The 15,209-nt window shown below is 44.3% G+C and overlaps 1 long non-coding RNA gene across 2 annotated transcripts; it reads right to left on the bottom strand.

The window, feature by feature from the left end:
* Positions 1-8,105: 8,105 nt before the first annotated feature.
* LOC311431458 lies at positions 8,106-14,974 on the bottom strand. Of its 2 annotated transcripts, none has more exons than XR_014689471.1 (4): positions 14,524-14,974; positions 14,256-14,288; positions 12,834-14,063; positions 8,106-8,955 (listed from the first exon to the last, which is right to left on the bottom strand). It is a non-coding gene; the product is annotated as an uncharacterized lncRNA (long non-coding RNA). The 2 variants fall into 2 exon arrangements; XR_014689472.1 differs by having other exon boundaries at positions 13,894-14,063.
* Between the last annotated feature and the right edge of the window lie 235 nt (positions 14,975-15,209).

Raw genomic sequence — 15,209 nt, 5'->3', positions numbered from 1 at the left:
AAACAAAAACCCAACCATCTGAAAATTCACAACTTAACTGATAGTGTGAGGAAAGACAAAATAACAGGTGATGCCTGAGACACAGACCTATAGGTTTTTGTCAGCAGTGTTAGTCTTTCTAGAGGACTCACTATTTTAGAAAAATGGCATTTTTCAACTCGCTATTTTAGAAAACTGACAGTTTTTCAACTGTCTGCTTGCTCATTTTGGCTTTTGCTTGTGGAAACATGCCGTCCAGAATCATTATCTGCATTATAGTTATATTTGTAGTAATTATGCCTCTGCAGGTCAGATGAGCTATTACCTTTTTATTGTGCCATAAAAATTTTTAAGATCTCTGTACCAGTGTAATTAGCAAAAGTAAAATGGGAGATCACTGGGGAGGAGGGAAGGGGGGAGGAATTTGATTCCTTTAAAGTAACAGCTGGATTTGCTATACCAAGTCAGATAAGGTTTGTTTCATTCTGGCCTCATTGATGCTGCAGGTTCAGGAACAGTCATGAACACTGCGCAACTAATGACTTCACTTGGGTGATTAATGCCCATTATCTACTTTACTTCAGAGTTTGATATTTACTAAACTGATTTTAATACCTTGAAATATGCTGAAACCACCTCGATTTCTTGCAAAATTACATCTTGTGAGTAGGGTGGTGCTGAATGCAGGCTGGAGCATGCAGTAGGTGGTAGTCTGCATCAGAGAACGGGCCAGCAGAGAAAACAAAACCAAATTTGGAAGCTATTGTACATCTAAGGCATAGCATGATTCTGGGGCTACCATTTCTCAGATACAGTGATGCTGTGTCATTCTCAATGCCTTGCATCCTCTGTTGGACAGAAATACTATTCCAACCAATGGTCTCCTCTGTACTTCAGTACAGGCTCATGGGACATGCACAGATGTAGAAAGTTGCCAAATCTTACTTAGAAGCATGACTCACATTAAAGCTGATGAGAACGGGGTGCCTGAATGTGTTGGGCATTCAGTGGGTTTACAAGGCCTGATGCTACCCTGCATCAAGACTTGTGGCACTGTATGGGTTTTGCAGGTCCACATATGTTCTGTATTAAAGGTTTTTAAGGAGCAGTGTTTAAGTGTTTGGCTGTTATGTTAAGCCCTTTCTGTGGTACTGTTCTTCTTTGTCCCATCCACCAAGTTTCTGTCATCAACCTGCATTACATGCACAGCCTCTGATTTCCAAAGAAGCCTCACTCTCCCTCTCCCCAGCTCCATGAAGCAACTTTTTCCTCTCTCTCTCACAAAATCCCAGAGCAAAGCTGCTGTGTTCACAGAGAGAGAATCTGAGTTTCATTTTTGGCAGGGAGATCATTCCCCAGGGGAGCTGAGGAGCACCAGCCTTGCCTTTGCCGTATGAACTTGTGCTGGGTGCACTTGCCAGCTTTGGTTCTCTGGAGGGTCTTGATGTTAGTGGTAGAAAGAGAAAGGTCCCCAGCTGGCATCCTGTAGGATAGATCCTGCTTATCATCAGGGCCCACTGGCACAAGGCAGCATTAATATGACTATCTGCTACCCTTTGAAGTAGTTTATCTCAGAACTGGTGCAGATATTTCTAAGTCCTTCTAAATTATGCGGTGTGTATCTAACCTTAGAGCCTAGCTCTGTGTACCAGTAAAAGGTGCCTTTGGGAGAGAGGCAGCTCTGTTTCCATGTTATGTGTTGGTTGTTCAGGCACACAGAGTGTGTCTTATTCAGATCACTTAGGAAATCAGTTGCTGAGCTGTAACTTCACCTGAACCTGAATCCCAAGGTATACAGAAGTACCCTTCCTGACGTTTTCAACAGGGTGATTTTCATCGCAGCAGTAGGGCCATGGTTCTTTTTTCAAGTCTCAGCAGTTGGCACGGATGGTTTAGCACTTTCATTTAGAGGAAAAGTGAGCATAAGCACTGCTGGGAAAAGTCACGCATCGCAGGTGGGATGTCCAGGCAGAGCTGTGCAGTCCCTTCTTGCCCTTGAGGATACAGGCTTGGGTTTCAGCCTTTTTCCTGTGCCTCAGTAGGTTTCCAATGTGTGCTTGGAGAATTTCTGTGCATTTTTTTTTCTTCCCTCACAGAAAAGGAAGGCTAGGCTGCTCTGCTCCAGAGGTTTACAGGCAGTGAAATGATGATCTGAGCCTAATGGCTGCTCCTTGTCAGGAGTGTGAGAGAGGAGCCCTTTGCATGCAGGTAGAAGGCAAAGTGCCCTCAACAGCAAGGCCTCAGATGTGGCCTGAATCACCTGTGCGTGCTCAGGTGCTTGACAGCTATCTGTATGGATGTGGTGACCTCGAGTCCTGTGGTCTTTGCTCGGAGTCTGAGAGCCACGCACAGTTCAAGCAGCTTGAGGAATACGTCTCTGCAAATTCTGGCATGTCTCGGCCTTTCTTCTTGTGCCAAGCTGAGGCTCCAATCATCTACATGATGCTCCCAGCACAAATTCACCCTTTTAACCTCTTAACACACCTTGTATATGTGCGTGCACATCCTCACGCTCTGAGGTGATGGGAGCCAAGGATGGCAAGCACTTTTGGCGAGGCTCAGCAGATACAAGCTGGGTGAATCTAAAGGGCTGGTAGGTCTCTAGTTCAAGCAGGCAAATTGAGTAACTGGAGAAGGAGCAATATTTTAATACTCTATGAGCAAGCCATGCAGGTGTGAGGAAACTTCCTGTAACCTGCAGCACAGAAGGTAAAATCAGCCCACAAAATTTTGTCTTTAGCAGGTTTCCAAGTCTGCAACCAAATAAATGTATTTACAAGCTTTGGCTTTATTTCTGAGAAAAGGGTAATGGGAAGAAAAAAATATGCTATGGTCCAGAAAGTTTTAATTTTGACTCTGATGTTAACATGCTATGATTGCCAGCAAGTTATTTTAGATTTTTTTTTTTCTCCTCCTCTTTACCCTTCTGTTTCTTCCATTGAAAACTCAAGCCTTCTCTGGGCCTCCTGCAAGGATTTTTGGTTAGAATAACCCACGCTGACTCATGTATTATTAATGGGGTCACTTGCTGAGAGTTGTCCATTTGGATGCAACAACAGTGTGAAGTCTGTTGCTGGCTGTTAATGCTTTTGGAACACGAGTTTAGACATGGTTTGTGAGAGCTACACAGAGATATCTTTGTCTACCAGGTGACTGAGGCATCTCCACATACAATATATAAAGGTAGAGTGATTTATTCACCTGATACGTATCTACTGCAGACCTGGTTCGGGGCTAGATCCTAGGTTTTCTTCTCTCACTTTCTGGCCCACAGTTTGTGTATTTGCTGTCACTACAGTCATTCACAGCAAAGTCAACAAGAGAGAGGTTGGCATAGGAGTGATGCTTTTTCTCATTTAACTGCATCACTCTGCTCACAAGTATACTACAGCAAGTGCAGTTATACCAGAGGAACACTCTCTAGCTGTCACTTTGTGCTTTCCCAGCCATATGTGGTGAGCATATGCATTTGTAGTATGTAGCACAGCAAAACCAGGCGCCATTTGGGTATGAGTGTCTGTGCTGAGAGGGCTGTTGGAGCAGAAATCTGTCTACTGCTGGCAGTTATCTGCTATCCCTTGAGTAGCAAAGGAAATGTAACAGGCTTGGGCACAAATAACTTAAAAACAAACACACAGAAACAGATAATTTCATTAGAAAATGTCACCTTATCTTTTGGCATAGGAGTTCTATAGAATGGTCATAGAATCATAGAATCATAGAATATCCTGAGTTGGAAGGGACCCTTAAGGATCATCAAGTCCAACTCTCGACACCGCACAGGTCTACCCAAAAGTTCAGACCATGTGCCTAAGTTCACAGTCCAATCTCTTCTTAAATTCAGACAGGCTCGGTGCAGTGACCACTTCCCTGGGGAGCCTGTTCCAGTGTGCAACCACCCTCTCTGTGAAGAACCCCCTCCTGACGTCCAGCCTAAATTTCCCCTGCCTCAGCTTAACCCCGTTCCCGCGGGTCCTGTCACTAGTGTTAATGGAGAAAAGGTCTCCTGCCTCTTGACAACCCCTTACAAGGAAGTTGTAGACTGCGATGAGGTCTCCCCTCAGCCTCCTCTTCTCCAGGCTGAACAGGCCCAGTGACCTCAGCCGTTCCTCGTACGTCTTCCCCTCCAGGCCTTTCACCATCTTCGTAGCCCTCCTCTGGACACTTTCCAACAGTTTCATGTCCTTTTTATACTGTGGTGCCCAGAACTGCACACAGTACTCGAGGTGAGGCCGCACCAGCGCAGAGTAGAGCGGGACAATCACCTCCCTTGACCTACTAGCGATGCCGTTCTTGATGCACCCCAGGATACGATTGGCCCTCCTGGCTGCCAGGGCACACTGCTGGCTCATATTCAACTTGCTGTCTACCACGACCCCCAGATCCCTCTCTTCTAGGCTGCTCTCCAGCGTCTCATCGCCCAGTCTGTACATGCAGCCAGGGTTTCCCCATCCCAGGTGCAGGACCCGGCACTTGCTCTTATTGAACTTCATGCGGTTGGTGATCGCCCAGCTCTCCAACCTGTCCAGATCCCTCTGCAAGGCCTTTACACCCTCATTTGAGTCCACAACTCCTCCAAGTTTGGTGTCATCAGCAAACTTGCTCAAAATACCCTCTATTCCTACATCCAGATCATTTATAAAAATATTGAAAAGTACCGGCCCTAAAATGGAGCCTTGAGGGACCCCACTGGTGACCGCCCGCCAGCCTGACGCAGCTCCATTTACCATAACCCTTTGGGCCCTGCCCGTTAACCAATTGCTCACCCATCGTATGATGTTTTTATTTAGCTGTATGGCGGACATTTTGTCCAGTAGGATCCTATGGGAAACCGTGTCAAAAGCCTTGCTGAAGTCCAAAAAAATCACATCAGCTGGTTTCCCTTGGTCCACCATACGGGTGATCTTATCATAAAAGGAAATCAGGTTAGTTAGGCAGGACCTACCCTTCACAAACCCATGCTGGCTGGGACCAATGACTGCTTTGTCCCCCAGGTGCGCCTCAATAAGTCCGAGAACCAACTTCTCCATGATTTTACCAGGCACTGACGTGAGACTGACAGGCCTGTAATTGCTAGGGTCTTCTTTCTGACCCTTCTTGAAAATTGGCACAACATTTGCCAGCTTCCAGTCTGCCGGGACCTCTCCAAATTCCCAGGATCGTTGAAAAATAATTGATAGAGGTTCCGCGATGACATCCGCCAGCTCTTTCAGCACCCGGGGATGAATCCCATCCGGACCCATGGACTTGTAGGGATCCAGGTGGAGTAGCAAATCCCGCACACGTTCAGGGTCAGTTGGGAGTTTGTCATCCCCACCGTCCCGGTCCTCCAGCTCAGGGCACCCTGGGTCCCGAAGCCCATCATCGGCATTGAAGACAGAGGCAAAGAAGGCGTTAAGCGTCTCTGCTTTGCCTACGTCATCGTCTGTGAGGAGACCTTCCCTATCAAGGAGCGGCCCTATGTTTTCTTTAGTTCTCCTTTTTCCATTTACATATCTAAAAAAACCCTTTTTATTTTCTCTCACAGACACAGCCAGCTTCAACTCTAGCTGTGCTTTGGCCACTCGAACTTTCTCCCTACAAACACGAACAGCATCCCTGTATTCTTTCCATGACGCCTGGCCCTCCTTCCAGTAGCGAAACACTCTCTGTTTCCGCCTAATCTCCATTAGAACATTCCTGGTCAGCCACGCCGGCCTCCTGCCCCGCCTGCCTGACTTGCGATATTTTGGAATTGCCTGATCTTGTGCTTCTAGGAGGCATCGCTTAAAGAGTGACCAGCACTGGTGGACATCGAGGCCTTCAAGAGCAGTTTCCCAGGGGACCTTGCTGACTAGTTCCCTGAGCAGCCTGAAGTCCGCTTTCCCCATATCTAGGGATGAGGTTTTGGTGGCACTTTTCCTTCTGTCACCATAAATTTTGAACTCAACCACTTCATGGTCGCTATGACCGAGGCGGCCACCAATCACCACATCTCCCACCAGACCCTCTCTGTTTTCTAGCAACAGGTCTAGGAGGGCACCTTTCCTAGTTGGCTCCGTTAGCACCTGCACCAAGAAGTTATCATCTAGGTGCTTCATGAACCTCCTGGACTTGCTCGTGTCAGCCGTGTGGCACTCCCAGTTAACGTCCGGCAAATTGAAGTCCCCCATAAGGACAAGGGGAGTTAATCTCGAGGCCTCTCTTAGTTCTGTAAAGAATAATTTATCGGCGCTATCATCCTGGCCAGGCGGTCTGTAATAGACTCCCACAACGACATCCCCTTTATTCGTTCGTCCCTTGATCCTTACCCAGAGGCTCTCAACTTTGCCATCGCCGACCTGAAGTTCCACACAGTCCAGCCCCTGCTTCACATACATCGCCACCCCACCACCTCGCCTACCCTGCCTGTCCCTCCTGAAGAGCCTGTAACCATCTATCGCAACACCCCAGTCACAGGACTCATCCCACCAGGTTTCGCTTATGCCGATGATGTCGTAGTTGCGGGACTGGGCCAGGACTTCTAGCTCATCTATTTTATTCCTCATACTGCGTGCGTTTGTGTAAAAGCACTTCAGGTGCGTCTCCTTACACTCAGCACCTTGTGGATCTGACCAAAGGACCCCACTGGCACACAGCCCCTCTGATTCTAGCGTACCATCCCTTAGGTCTTCACCGGCGCGCCTGGTTTAATGGTCTATCGATGGAAACCTTGAGAAGGACTTCCACAAAGGGGCAATTGGCCATGTCCTCTTCATAGAACCATACGTCTGTGCTGAAAAGTTAGCAAGGGTCCATTCTGCAGAGAGCTCTCCCACAGTTGTTATAGGGTTATGAAGCCTTTCAAAAACAATAATGCTTTCAGGCTTCGTGCACCTCCCATCCCCATGAAGGACCTTATACTTTGCTTGGGTACTCAGAAGAAAATGTTTCAATTAGCCCATTTTCCTGATCTACCAGAGTGCTAACAGTTTCCCTGACAACTTGACTGTAGTAATATCTCTTGCCTTTTTTTTTTTTTCCATGCCAATTTCCCAAGGACTGGTAGTTTCAGTTAATTTCCTCTTGGGAATATAGGAGAGGGATATTATGTTTGTTTTCCTGTGGTGAATTCTGCATGAATGGTTCTCTGTGCATGCAGGATGCGGGGAAGGGAAACTTAGAAAAATCTTATCAAACAGAGGAAGAAGGGGAATAAAAGGGAAGGAATGGTGAATTAAAGAGGCTTTTAAATGGAGAACAGTGAAAATGAAGTAATTTTCTTATTATGAATAACTTTTAATTTTTCAATTCTTCACTTTTTTTCTTTTTTTTTTCTTTTTTTTTTTTTTCTTTTTTTTTTTTTACAATTGTGTGAGCTATTACAGCAAACAGTGTTGTTAGTTCATAATACTAATTCCAATCCCAAGCCATCTTCAAAGAGTAAAGATCTGAGATGTGGCAAAACCTCCATGGTTTACCACTGGACCCTGATTTTACTGAAGAGGCTTAAGGGTCATCATTAGGAACTTAGTTTTCAAAATCATTTAAGCAGCGTTGTTATATCAGCTATTACTCTGCAGTCCAAGACAAAAGGTTCTACAAACCAGCTGTCCCCTTTAATCCTGGGTTCCCAAGAACTGCCCCAACATCCACCTTGTCTTCAAAGCATTTTCACTGAGGACTTCAGCATCAGGGAACTGTGACAACTAAACTAATGCCCAGTTCTTCATCATCTGCTCCATCACACAGACCTCGTCTGCTTTAAGGTCATGGAGAGAGATTGCAAATACGTGGAAGAACAAAAGGGTGGACCTAAACTCGAGATTCTTACTCCAGAGAAGGTTTTTATGCTTGGGAACTGGAGTATTCCCACGGTTTGAGCCAGTAGAGGGAGATGTTACACGCGTGTAAACCACAGGCTCTGCATGAGGTGGCTGCGCCCCTCTTAAAGGGGGGCACCAAGCCCAGCCCAGCAGGCATAAATGGAGGAATTCCTATTTCCCTCCTACATGTCACGTCCCTGGTTGTTTTAGTATGTCTTTCAGAGCTGCTTTCTTCCACAAGAAGCTGAACACTTGGTGTGGAAAATTCCATAAAAATTAAGTTGTTCCAAGCCTACACTGAAAAAAGCAAAAATTCATTTATTCAAGCAAATTAGTGGTCAGACAAAACACGTATTATTGTATACTGTGTGCAGTGGCATGTGAATGCTTCCAGGTGGATGTTTTATGACTGTTAAGAGCTGTTCTGATAGCACTGGAACCGGTATTATGAACTAATGGTTAATAATGATAGCAGTGAGCTGCAGGGAGCATACAGAACAGCTCTGAGGTGTTACAGTATTAGTGGAAGAACACCATAGGTCTAATAATTCCTATCTTTCTTTGTAGTGGATTGAGCTGAGGCAACATGGGAGGAGAGCTGACATGAATGGCAGCTACTTTTCGCGCAGGTGTCTGTGTACTTGGGGACACAAGGGTGGTACTTCACATACACTGCTTGTGGAAGAGGGAGCTGCTCTCCATCATGACTCTTGGGAAATTTTCTTGTATCTGCCCTTATGGTGGGCAGCTGGATTCCAGGTCAGAGGGATGAGTTGGATATTTCAGCCAGTGCAGTCAAGGACTATACCTCTTTCCCCTCTTTATGCTGAAAAAAAGATTTCTTGGGAAGTGGGTGGGCAGGGGTTGCTTCAGTGCATATTATCTGTGTTAGTTCACTTTTAGCCACAAAGTGAGTTTGCTGGGCTGGGAGGCTGTCAGACTTCCATGGGGATTTCTGTGTTCACTTTAAACATGATGTAATGGCTGATTGATTAAACTCCTCTTGCTTCGTTTATAACAACATTAGATTGCATTAACAGTTTGGAGACCCAGGTATTTTTGTCCCTTGTACTGATATTTGTAGAGCTTCTTTGGGGCCACGTTTTGAAACTTGGATACTACTCAGTTGCAGATGTGTGTTTGAGTTTGGCATGTCCTGTAGTTCTGTTGTTGGACAGCATCTTGTAACCATCTTATCCAAAGGAAAAAAAAAAAAAAAAAAAAAAAGGAAAAGGTCAGATACTGCCTCAGGCTTTTCTTTAACAACCCCCTCCTATTGATGTGCCTGAATAAAAGCTGCAGGATATGACCTTGATATCTTCTACTTTAAATGCCTGTATTGAAAGTATGAAGTGTTCTTTGTGTATAATTTTTTTCTTATTCCTTGCTATTTTAGAGGCTTTCTTTTTGTTCTTTAGATTATATTGGATGCTGGCTTAGTTCTGTAACATTCTCATGGCAGGAAATGTCTGTATATGGAAATCTTGCAGCTAGACTTCAGTAATTCCCACAAAGACTGACAGTCCTATGCAGTGACTATGTATATTCTGTCCTCATGTTGGCAAGAGAATTCAATTGTGTTCCTACAATGGGATAGGATTTAAAGCTTTTAGCTGCTTTTGTTTCTTGTGGAAATGATGGCTTCTGGCCATCTGGGCAGAGAGTGACATGGTCTTTTACACAGGACTTTTACCCATGCGAGGGAACTGTTCAAGCTTGATTTTTAAACAAAAAGCTCCAACTTGATATGAAAAGGTGCTAGGACCTAATCTTTTCCTCTCCCACTTCCCTCAGCAGCTCAAGCTCTAACGTACACTTACAGAAATTAAAGGACTTGGTGGACACTGAGTAAAATGTCAGAACAGCCAGACAGATTTAATCACTATCTGACAATCTCCTGGCCTCCCTAGCAGACAATGGCCAAATATCCATGCAAGCCAACCCCTTAATATCCTGATAGCACACTTGCAATGAGGATTAATGCTTCTAGTATTCATTACAAAGTTCCAAGTCAATCATAGGTGAAAGTATTCGGGACAAATGGAGTTTAGACCTCTCCAGGAGGATAATAGTCACTACTGTCTCTCACATCACTGATGATTTTATTTAAAGGAAAGCTACAAAGATAAGTGAATGATCACGTTTTTGGCTGTGACTTATTAGACCCTCCTTAAAATCAGTTCACTACTTGTGAAGTTCAAGTTTATCCTGACATCATGGCATTTCCAGGCCAATCTGTTCTCATTCTTTATATCCTTCATCCTCGCCTTACTCTTTCCAGGACTTCTTGTTAACTGATGTATTTGGTCATATTTGTCCTGTTGAGACAATGGGAAGATTCTTACTAACATCAGTGAAATTAGAACAGGCCTTTTCCATTTTCCTTCTCATATCTCTTTTTTCCCCTTCATGCCAAATGTCTGTGAGTAACACTCACGCTGAAATGGGACACTTCGGTCTCTCTTCAAATTTCACTTTTTTTTTAAATTCTCTAGAAAAACTGCCTGTAATTATCTCATCAGCCACAGATGTCAGAAATGCTTCATGATTATTTTTTCTATTTTTCATTGTGTTTGATGTTTAAATGAGTTTGATTGTTAGATTCTTGGAACAGTGATCAATTTGTTCTTATGACCCATGTAGAACCTATGATAATCTATAATTAAGGTATCTAAAATCAGTAGAGCATAGATTTTCTTTGTTTGCTGCTGAAGTCCTAAGATAACAGCACTCAGTATGTGGGAGGATATCATTGTGCTAAATTGTGGAGTTACCTAATAGAGAAAAACAAAAAACAGCACAACAAAACAATCTATTGTGTACTTTGACCACCTTGCCTGCATTTTCCCTTTTAATCTTTCTCTGTTAGGGGTACTGCTTGCACAGATCCAGCTTTAGATATGCTTGTCACATTGGCCTTAACAATGGTATCTAGAAAAGCTATAGTACATAATCTTGAAGGAGTAGAGATGTGTTGAGGAGGTAGTATTTTTTTGTTTCCCAGGAACTGTATGGTTTGCACATTTGGTAACTAATGGAGTCTGGATATGATTTAGGTAGAAAACATAGCCCCAGTATATAGCATATATTAAAACTAATCAAAACAGCCCTCAAAACCCCAATTCTTAACAGTTCTAGAACTGCCTGGCACAAAATAATCCCATTTCTGCTGGCCATGTGTAATGCCTGTTGCTTATAGCAGTGGTCTGTTTTGTTGTTCCACATTGAAAGATGGTAAAACTGGGGACAAATGGCCTGTGTGTAATTAGCAGAGCCAGGAGCAGAAGTTGAGTCTGTCTGCTTTTCTTGCTCTGGCACTTCCATACCTCAGAACAGATGCAAGTATTGTCCACAGAACTTCCTGAGCATTTATTTTTGAGAGTGACGTGGGAGACTGCATTTGATTTGGTCATAGAAAAAATGCTTAGCAACTGGGAATCATTTTATTTTTTCTTATTTATTTATTTTTTCCTCTCCTTTAGTTATCATGGCCCTTAGGGAATTAACCCCTGATGGCCCAGCCTTCCCCAAGGCCTCCACCCAACCTGCCCAGGGCACCTTCACAAAAGTCATGGGAGTTGATGCGTTTTCGGGTGTGTTTCAGCATGGCAATTCCCCTTCTCCAGCACTGGTCAGTATGGGATGCTGTAGGGGAAGGCACAACTTGTCTTTAATTAGTATGTGTGAGATAATCTCTTCCTCAAAGCAGTCTCCTCCTTATTACAACACAATCTCTAAATACTAAGCCCTGGAGCACGTAGTTAGTTGTCCTTCCCATCTGGGAAAAAAAAAAAAAAAAAAAAAGTGGCTATTGTAACTGTGCTTTATAAACATATAGGCCCTGGGAGAGTTTTGCCTAGTTTGTAGCTTCAGTGACTGTCAGGTTTGGATGAAATTCTTAAAATCTATACAACAACATTCTTACCAGCTCTGAATTTACCTTCTTGCAGTTTGCTTCAACATTTCCTTGTTCTTTAGTTATGAACTAAAACAGGTTCCACTTCAACTATTTTTTTTTTTTTTAAACCAACTGACGTTTTACTTACTTGTATTACTGTGCCTCATTCATCTTTTGTCTAGAATCAACTCCTAACAGGGAATCCAAGATCCTGTTGAACTGTGCCTTTTTTCTCAGGGAAACCATGCAGTAAAGCATGAAAGCCTGCATCTAGCAAGACAGGTGGCCAGTTCCTCTGTGGCAGTGGAATTAGGTGCTGCCATATCTCATACAAAGCCTGGCATTGAGCAAGTCCTTTTAATGTCTTTAACCCTTAGTAAGAATCAGGTATAACTCTTGGTGCTCCTGATGGTGTGATGAGGCACTGGCACAGGTTGCCCAGAGTTGTGGATGCCCCATCCCTGGAGGTGTTCAAGGCCAGGCTGGATGGGGCTTTGGGCAACATGGTCTGGTGGGAAGTGTCCCTGCCCATGGCAGGGGGTTGGAATTAGATGGTCTTTAAGGTCCCTTCCAACCCAAACCATTCTGTGATTCTATGAATGTGAGCTTGTGCTGCAGCTTGAAGGCTGTGTGATCTATCTGTCTGGGCTGCGCTGCTGTTTGGGACCTCTTGATGCAGAGTGGCAGCTTTACTGCAGTTTAACCAGTTGCCAGCTGTTTGTCAAGCTGCAATAACCGACCATGTCACGCACCCGCCCAAATTTCAAAGAAAACATGTTGGCTTAAACCCATGACAAACAGATTTTAGCAGCATAATGCCCAGTCCTTTCTTTCTTAAGTAAGCATGTCAATGTCCTAGGGTTAACGTTTCTCAGCGTTTGTTTTAGTTCATTTTAAAAACAGCGAGCCTGACCCTACTCTCTATGCACCTTCTGGAGTCAAGTGGGCACACTGGCAAAGGATGTGGGAGATGCCAAAATGCCATTCTACTAGGAGCTAGCAAAGGGAGCTTATTGGGGTGGTTGAAGATGATTCCTCAGGGAAGACCTGGGCCTGGTGAAGTTGAAACTCCCTATTTCAGGTGTGGTGTTGCACACAAGCAATAATAATGCCTTCCACTGAATTGTGCTGGTACCCCCCTATTGTATACAAAGTAAACAAGAATTACATACCACACCTTCCTATTCTTGCAGCTGGAGCTATTCTTCTGATATCTTTGATGTTAGTTCACTTTTCCATTCTTTAGATCTCTTTGTTTTCCAGTTTCGTTTTCAGTCCTCTCTCCTTGTTTTCAATTCTTTGCCCTTTTTTTTTATTTTTGTTTCCTTGGGCCAGACACATTAAGACCTCAAGATAAACATATGAGGGGATTGGTATCTGGGCAAGGCAAATCTTTTGTGGCCAGGAAAAACATTTCTGCTGTATGAAACTATTGTGGCTGAAACCGTAGAACTAACAGGTGACATTGCAGTGGAGAAACCACACGGATATTCTGCACAAATACTAGATTCCAGGAAATGTAAATGAGCTATCTTTGCTGCAATGTAAACTCAGATTCCTGCTTATGTAGCACTTCTGCTCTGCACTGATGGATTAGAGAGACTTTCAGCAACTCCAGGATTTCAGACAGCTGCGTGTGGTCACTCTGGAGCTCCTGTATGTTATCCTCAGCCTTCTCGTCAACGATATCCCTGCCATTTTTTACTGGGAGTCCTGTTCAAAGCTGCTAACTAAAGGGTGTTTCACCTACCAACACCCTGGAGCTGCCTCTGCTCAGCAAAGCACCCAGTTGCATTCCCAGGGTAACAAGCCACTGCCATTATAACCTCTGTTATGTTGGGCAGCCTCTGCCTCCTACTCCTTCCTTTACTGAGGGCTGTATTGATCTCAGCAGCTGAACAGGTCCCCTTTCTGAGCTGGGCCAGTGCCTTGAGACTGACTGGAAGGAAGCCAACAGCCAGAAATAAAATATGTGCTGTCCAGAACTAGTTCATTTCAGTGAACTGGTGGGCTAAGACCACCTCTATATGTGCCCTGGAAGTTCAGGCAAGTTCTCCAATAATATTTCTTGGAGAAATTCAGCTCAGTGAATCTGTACCAAGAACTAGAGGATGAAACCAATTTCTTCCTCTTGGATAGGGCATGGATGCTGTGGCTTCTGCTTGCCTGAAGCCAACTGGAGTGATCTCTGAAGAGAAAACAAATAAACTGTTTATGTATACTTATCCTTACTCTTATGAAAAGACTGACTTCTATTAGCTGGGCACTTCAGTATTATTCCACAGATTCTCTCTGTCCACCTGCTTAAACAGGCTCGTCAGTATCTTCTCTCTGAAGCGCTCCCACCCATCGAATAGTTAGAAGTCCAAATTGCTGAAACATGTTCTCTGTTCAAGTGAAGCCTGTAATACAAATAGGTCTGTTGTCATATGACAGTATAATCTTACCAAACAGTGCACTGGCAGGATATAATAAGGATGTGTACATGTCTGTTCACATAAGGTCTCCTCTTACTATTTGTTTACTAAGGAAGAAGGGTGCTAAAATTAAACCCACTTTTAGTTCAGAATAATTCGCATGAAATAAGTACTCACCTTTGGTCCTGTGATCAGAGCTCATCATCCCTTCTGAAAAAAAAAATTAATCAGACAAGTTTGAAATAAAATGCAAGTAGTGAGGACTTCTTAGCGTGTTTTTCATCAAAGTAAAAATCACAAAACATTTTGAAGGCATCAGCGTTTATTGCTGGCAGAGCTACTGGTGAAAATAATTCACCAGGTCTGCAATGACTAACACCTCTGAATTTCGGTAGGTGGAAAAAGCAGAAGGAAATGAGTGCCAGGTGACATGATGATAGCTTACCTTCACACGGTCTCTGTCTCTGGAGGAGGAGGTACATGTGTTACTGTGCCATGAGGGTACGTCAGTGCAGTTGTCCAACCTCGGCCACTGTTTATGGTCCCAAAGCTGTGTTTCAGCTTGTATAGCTTACTGTAGCCATTGTCAGCAAAATGAGCTCTAGATGCAAAACTGAACTCCTGCCAGTGACGTCTGAACAGAGTATGGCTATGCCAGGAGGGATTAATTGTAATTACACCATACCTCATCTTAGGTCATTCTTCCTCTGCTCTGCTGCCGCCTTGCAGTCGGTTCTGCCTCAGTGCCCCACTTCTATCACAGCAGGGGGTGGCAGCAGCAGTGTACCCCAAGTGCTGCTGTCATCTCAGCCCTGCTCGGTGTGTCCTGATGCCTTACTGTTGTGCAGAGCTGAGGGAGAACCTGGATAGGGGCTGCTAGGCCTATGCTTCCTGCTCAGCTGTGACCCTTCTGTAGAGGAACTGGTGTGGTAGACCAGTATCGTCAGAGCAGCATATACCACTTCCTGTTATATGATGCAGAAGTACGAGCCTAAAAGTGGCTGTTGGTATCATTTTCCCATGCCAAAGTCAAACGTATTCTGCTGTAAAGCACTTTCCTGGTGGGGCTGTTTCGGTTCCAGTAGTTACATAAGTACACAGCCTTTGGGTTAACCCTTATGGGGCTGGTAT

This window comes from Aythya ferina (assembly GCF_964211825.1).
Source record: "Aythya ferina genome assembly, chromosome: 2".
NCBI classification, from domain to species: Eukaryota; Metazoa; Chordata; class Aves; order Anseriformes; family Anatidae; genus Aythya; species Aythya ferina.
This window is presented reverse-complemented; position numbering and strand designations above follow the sequence as displayed.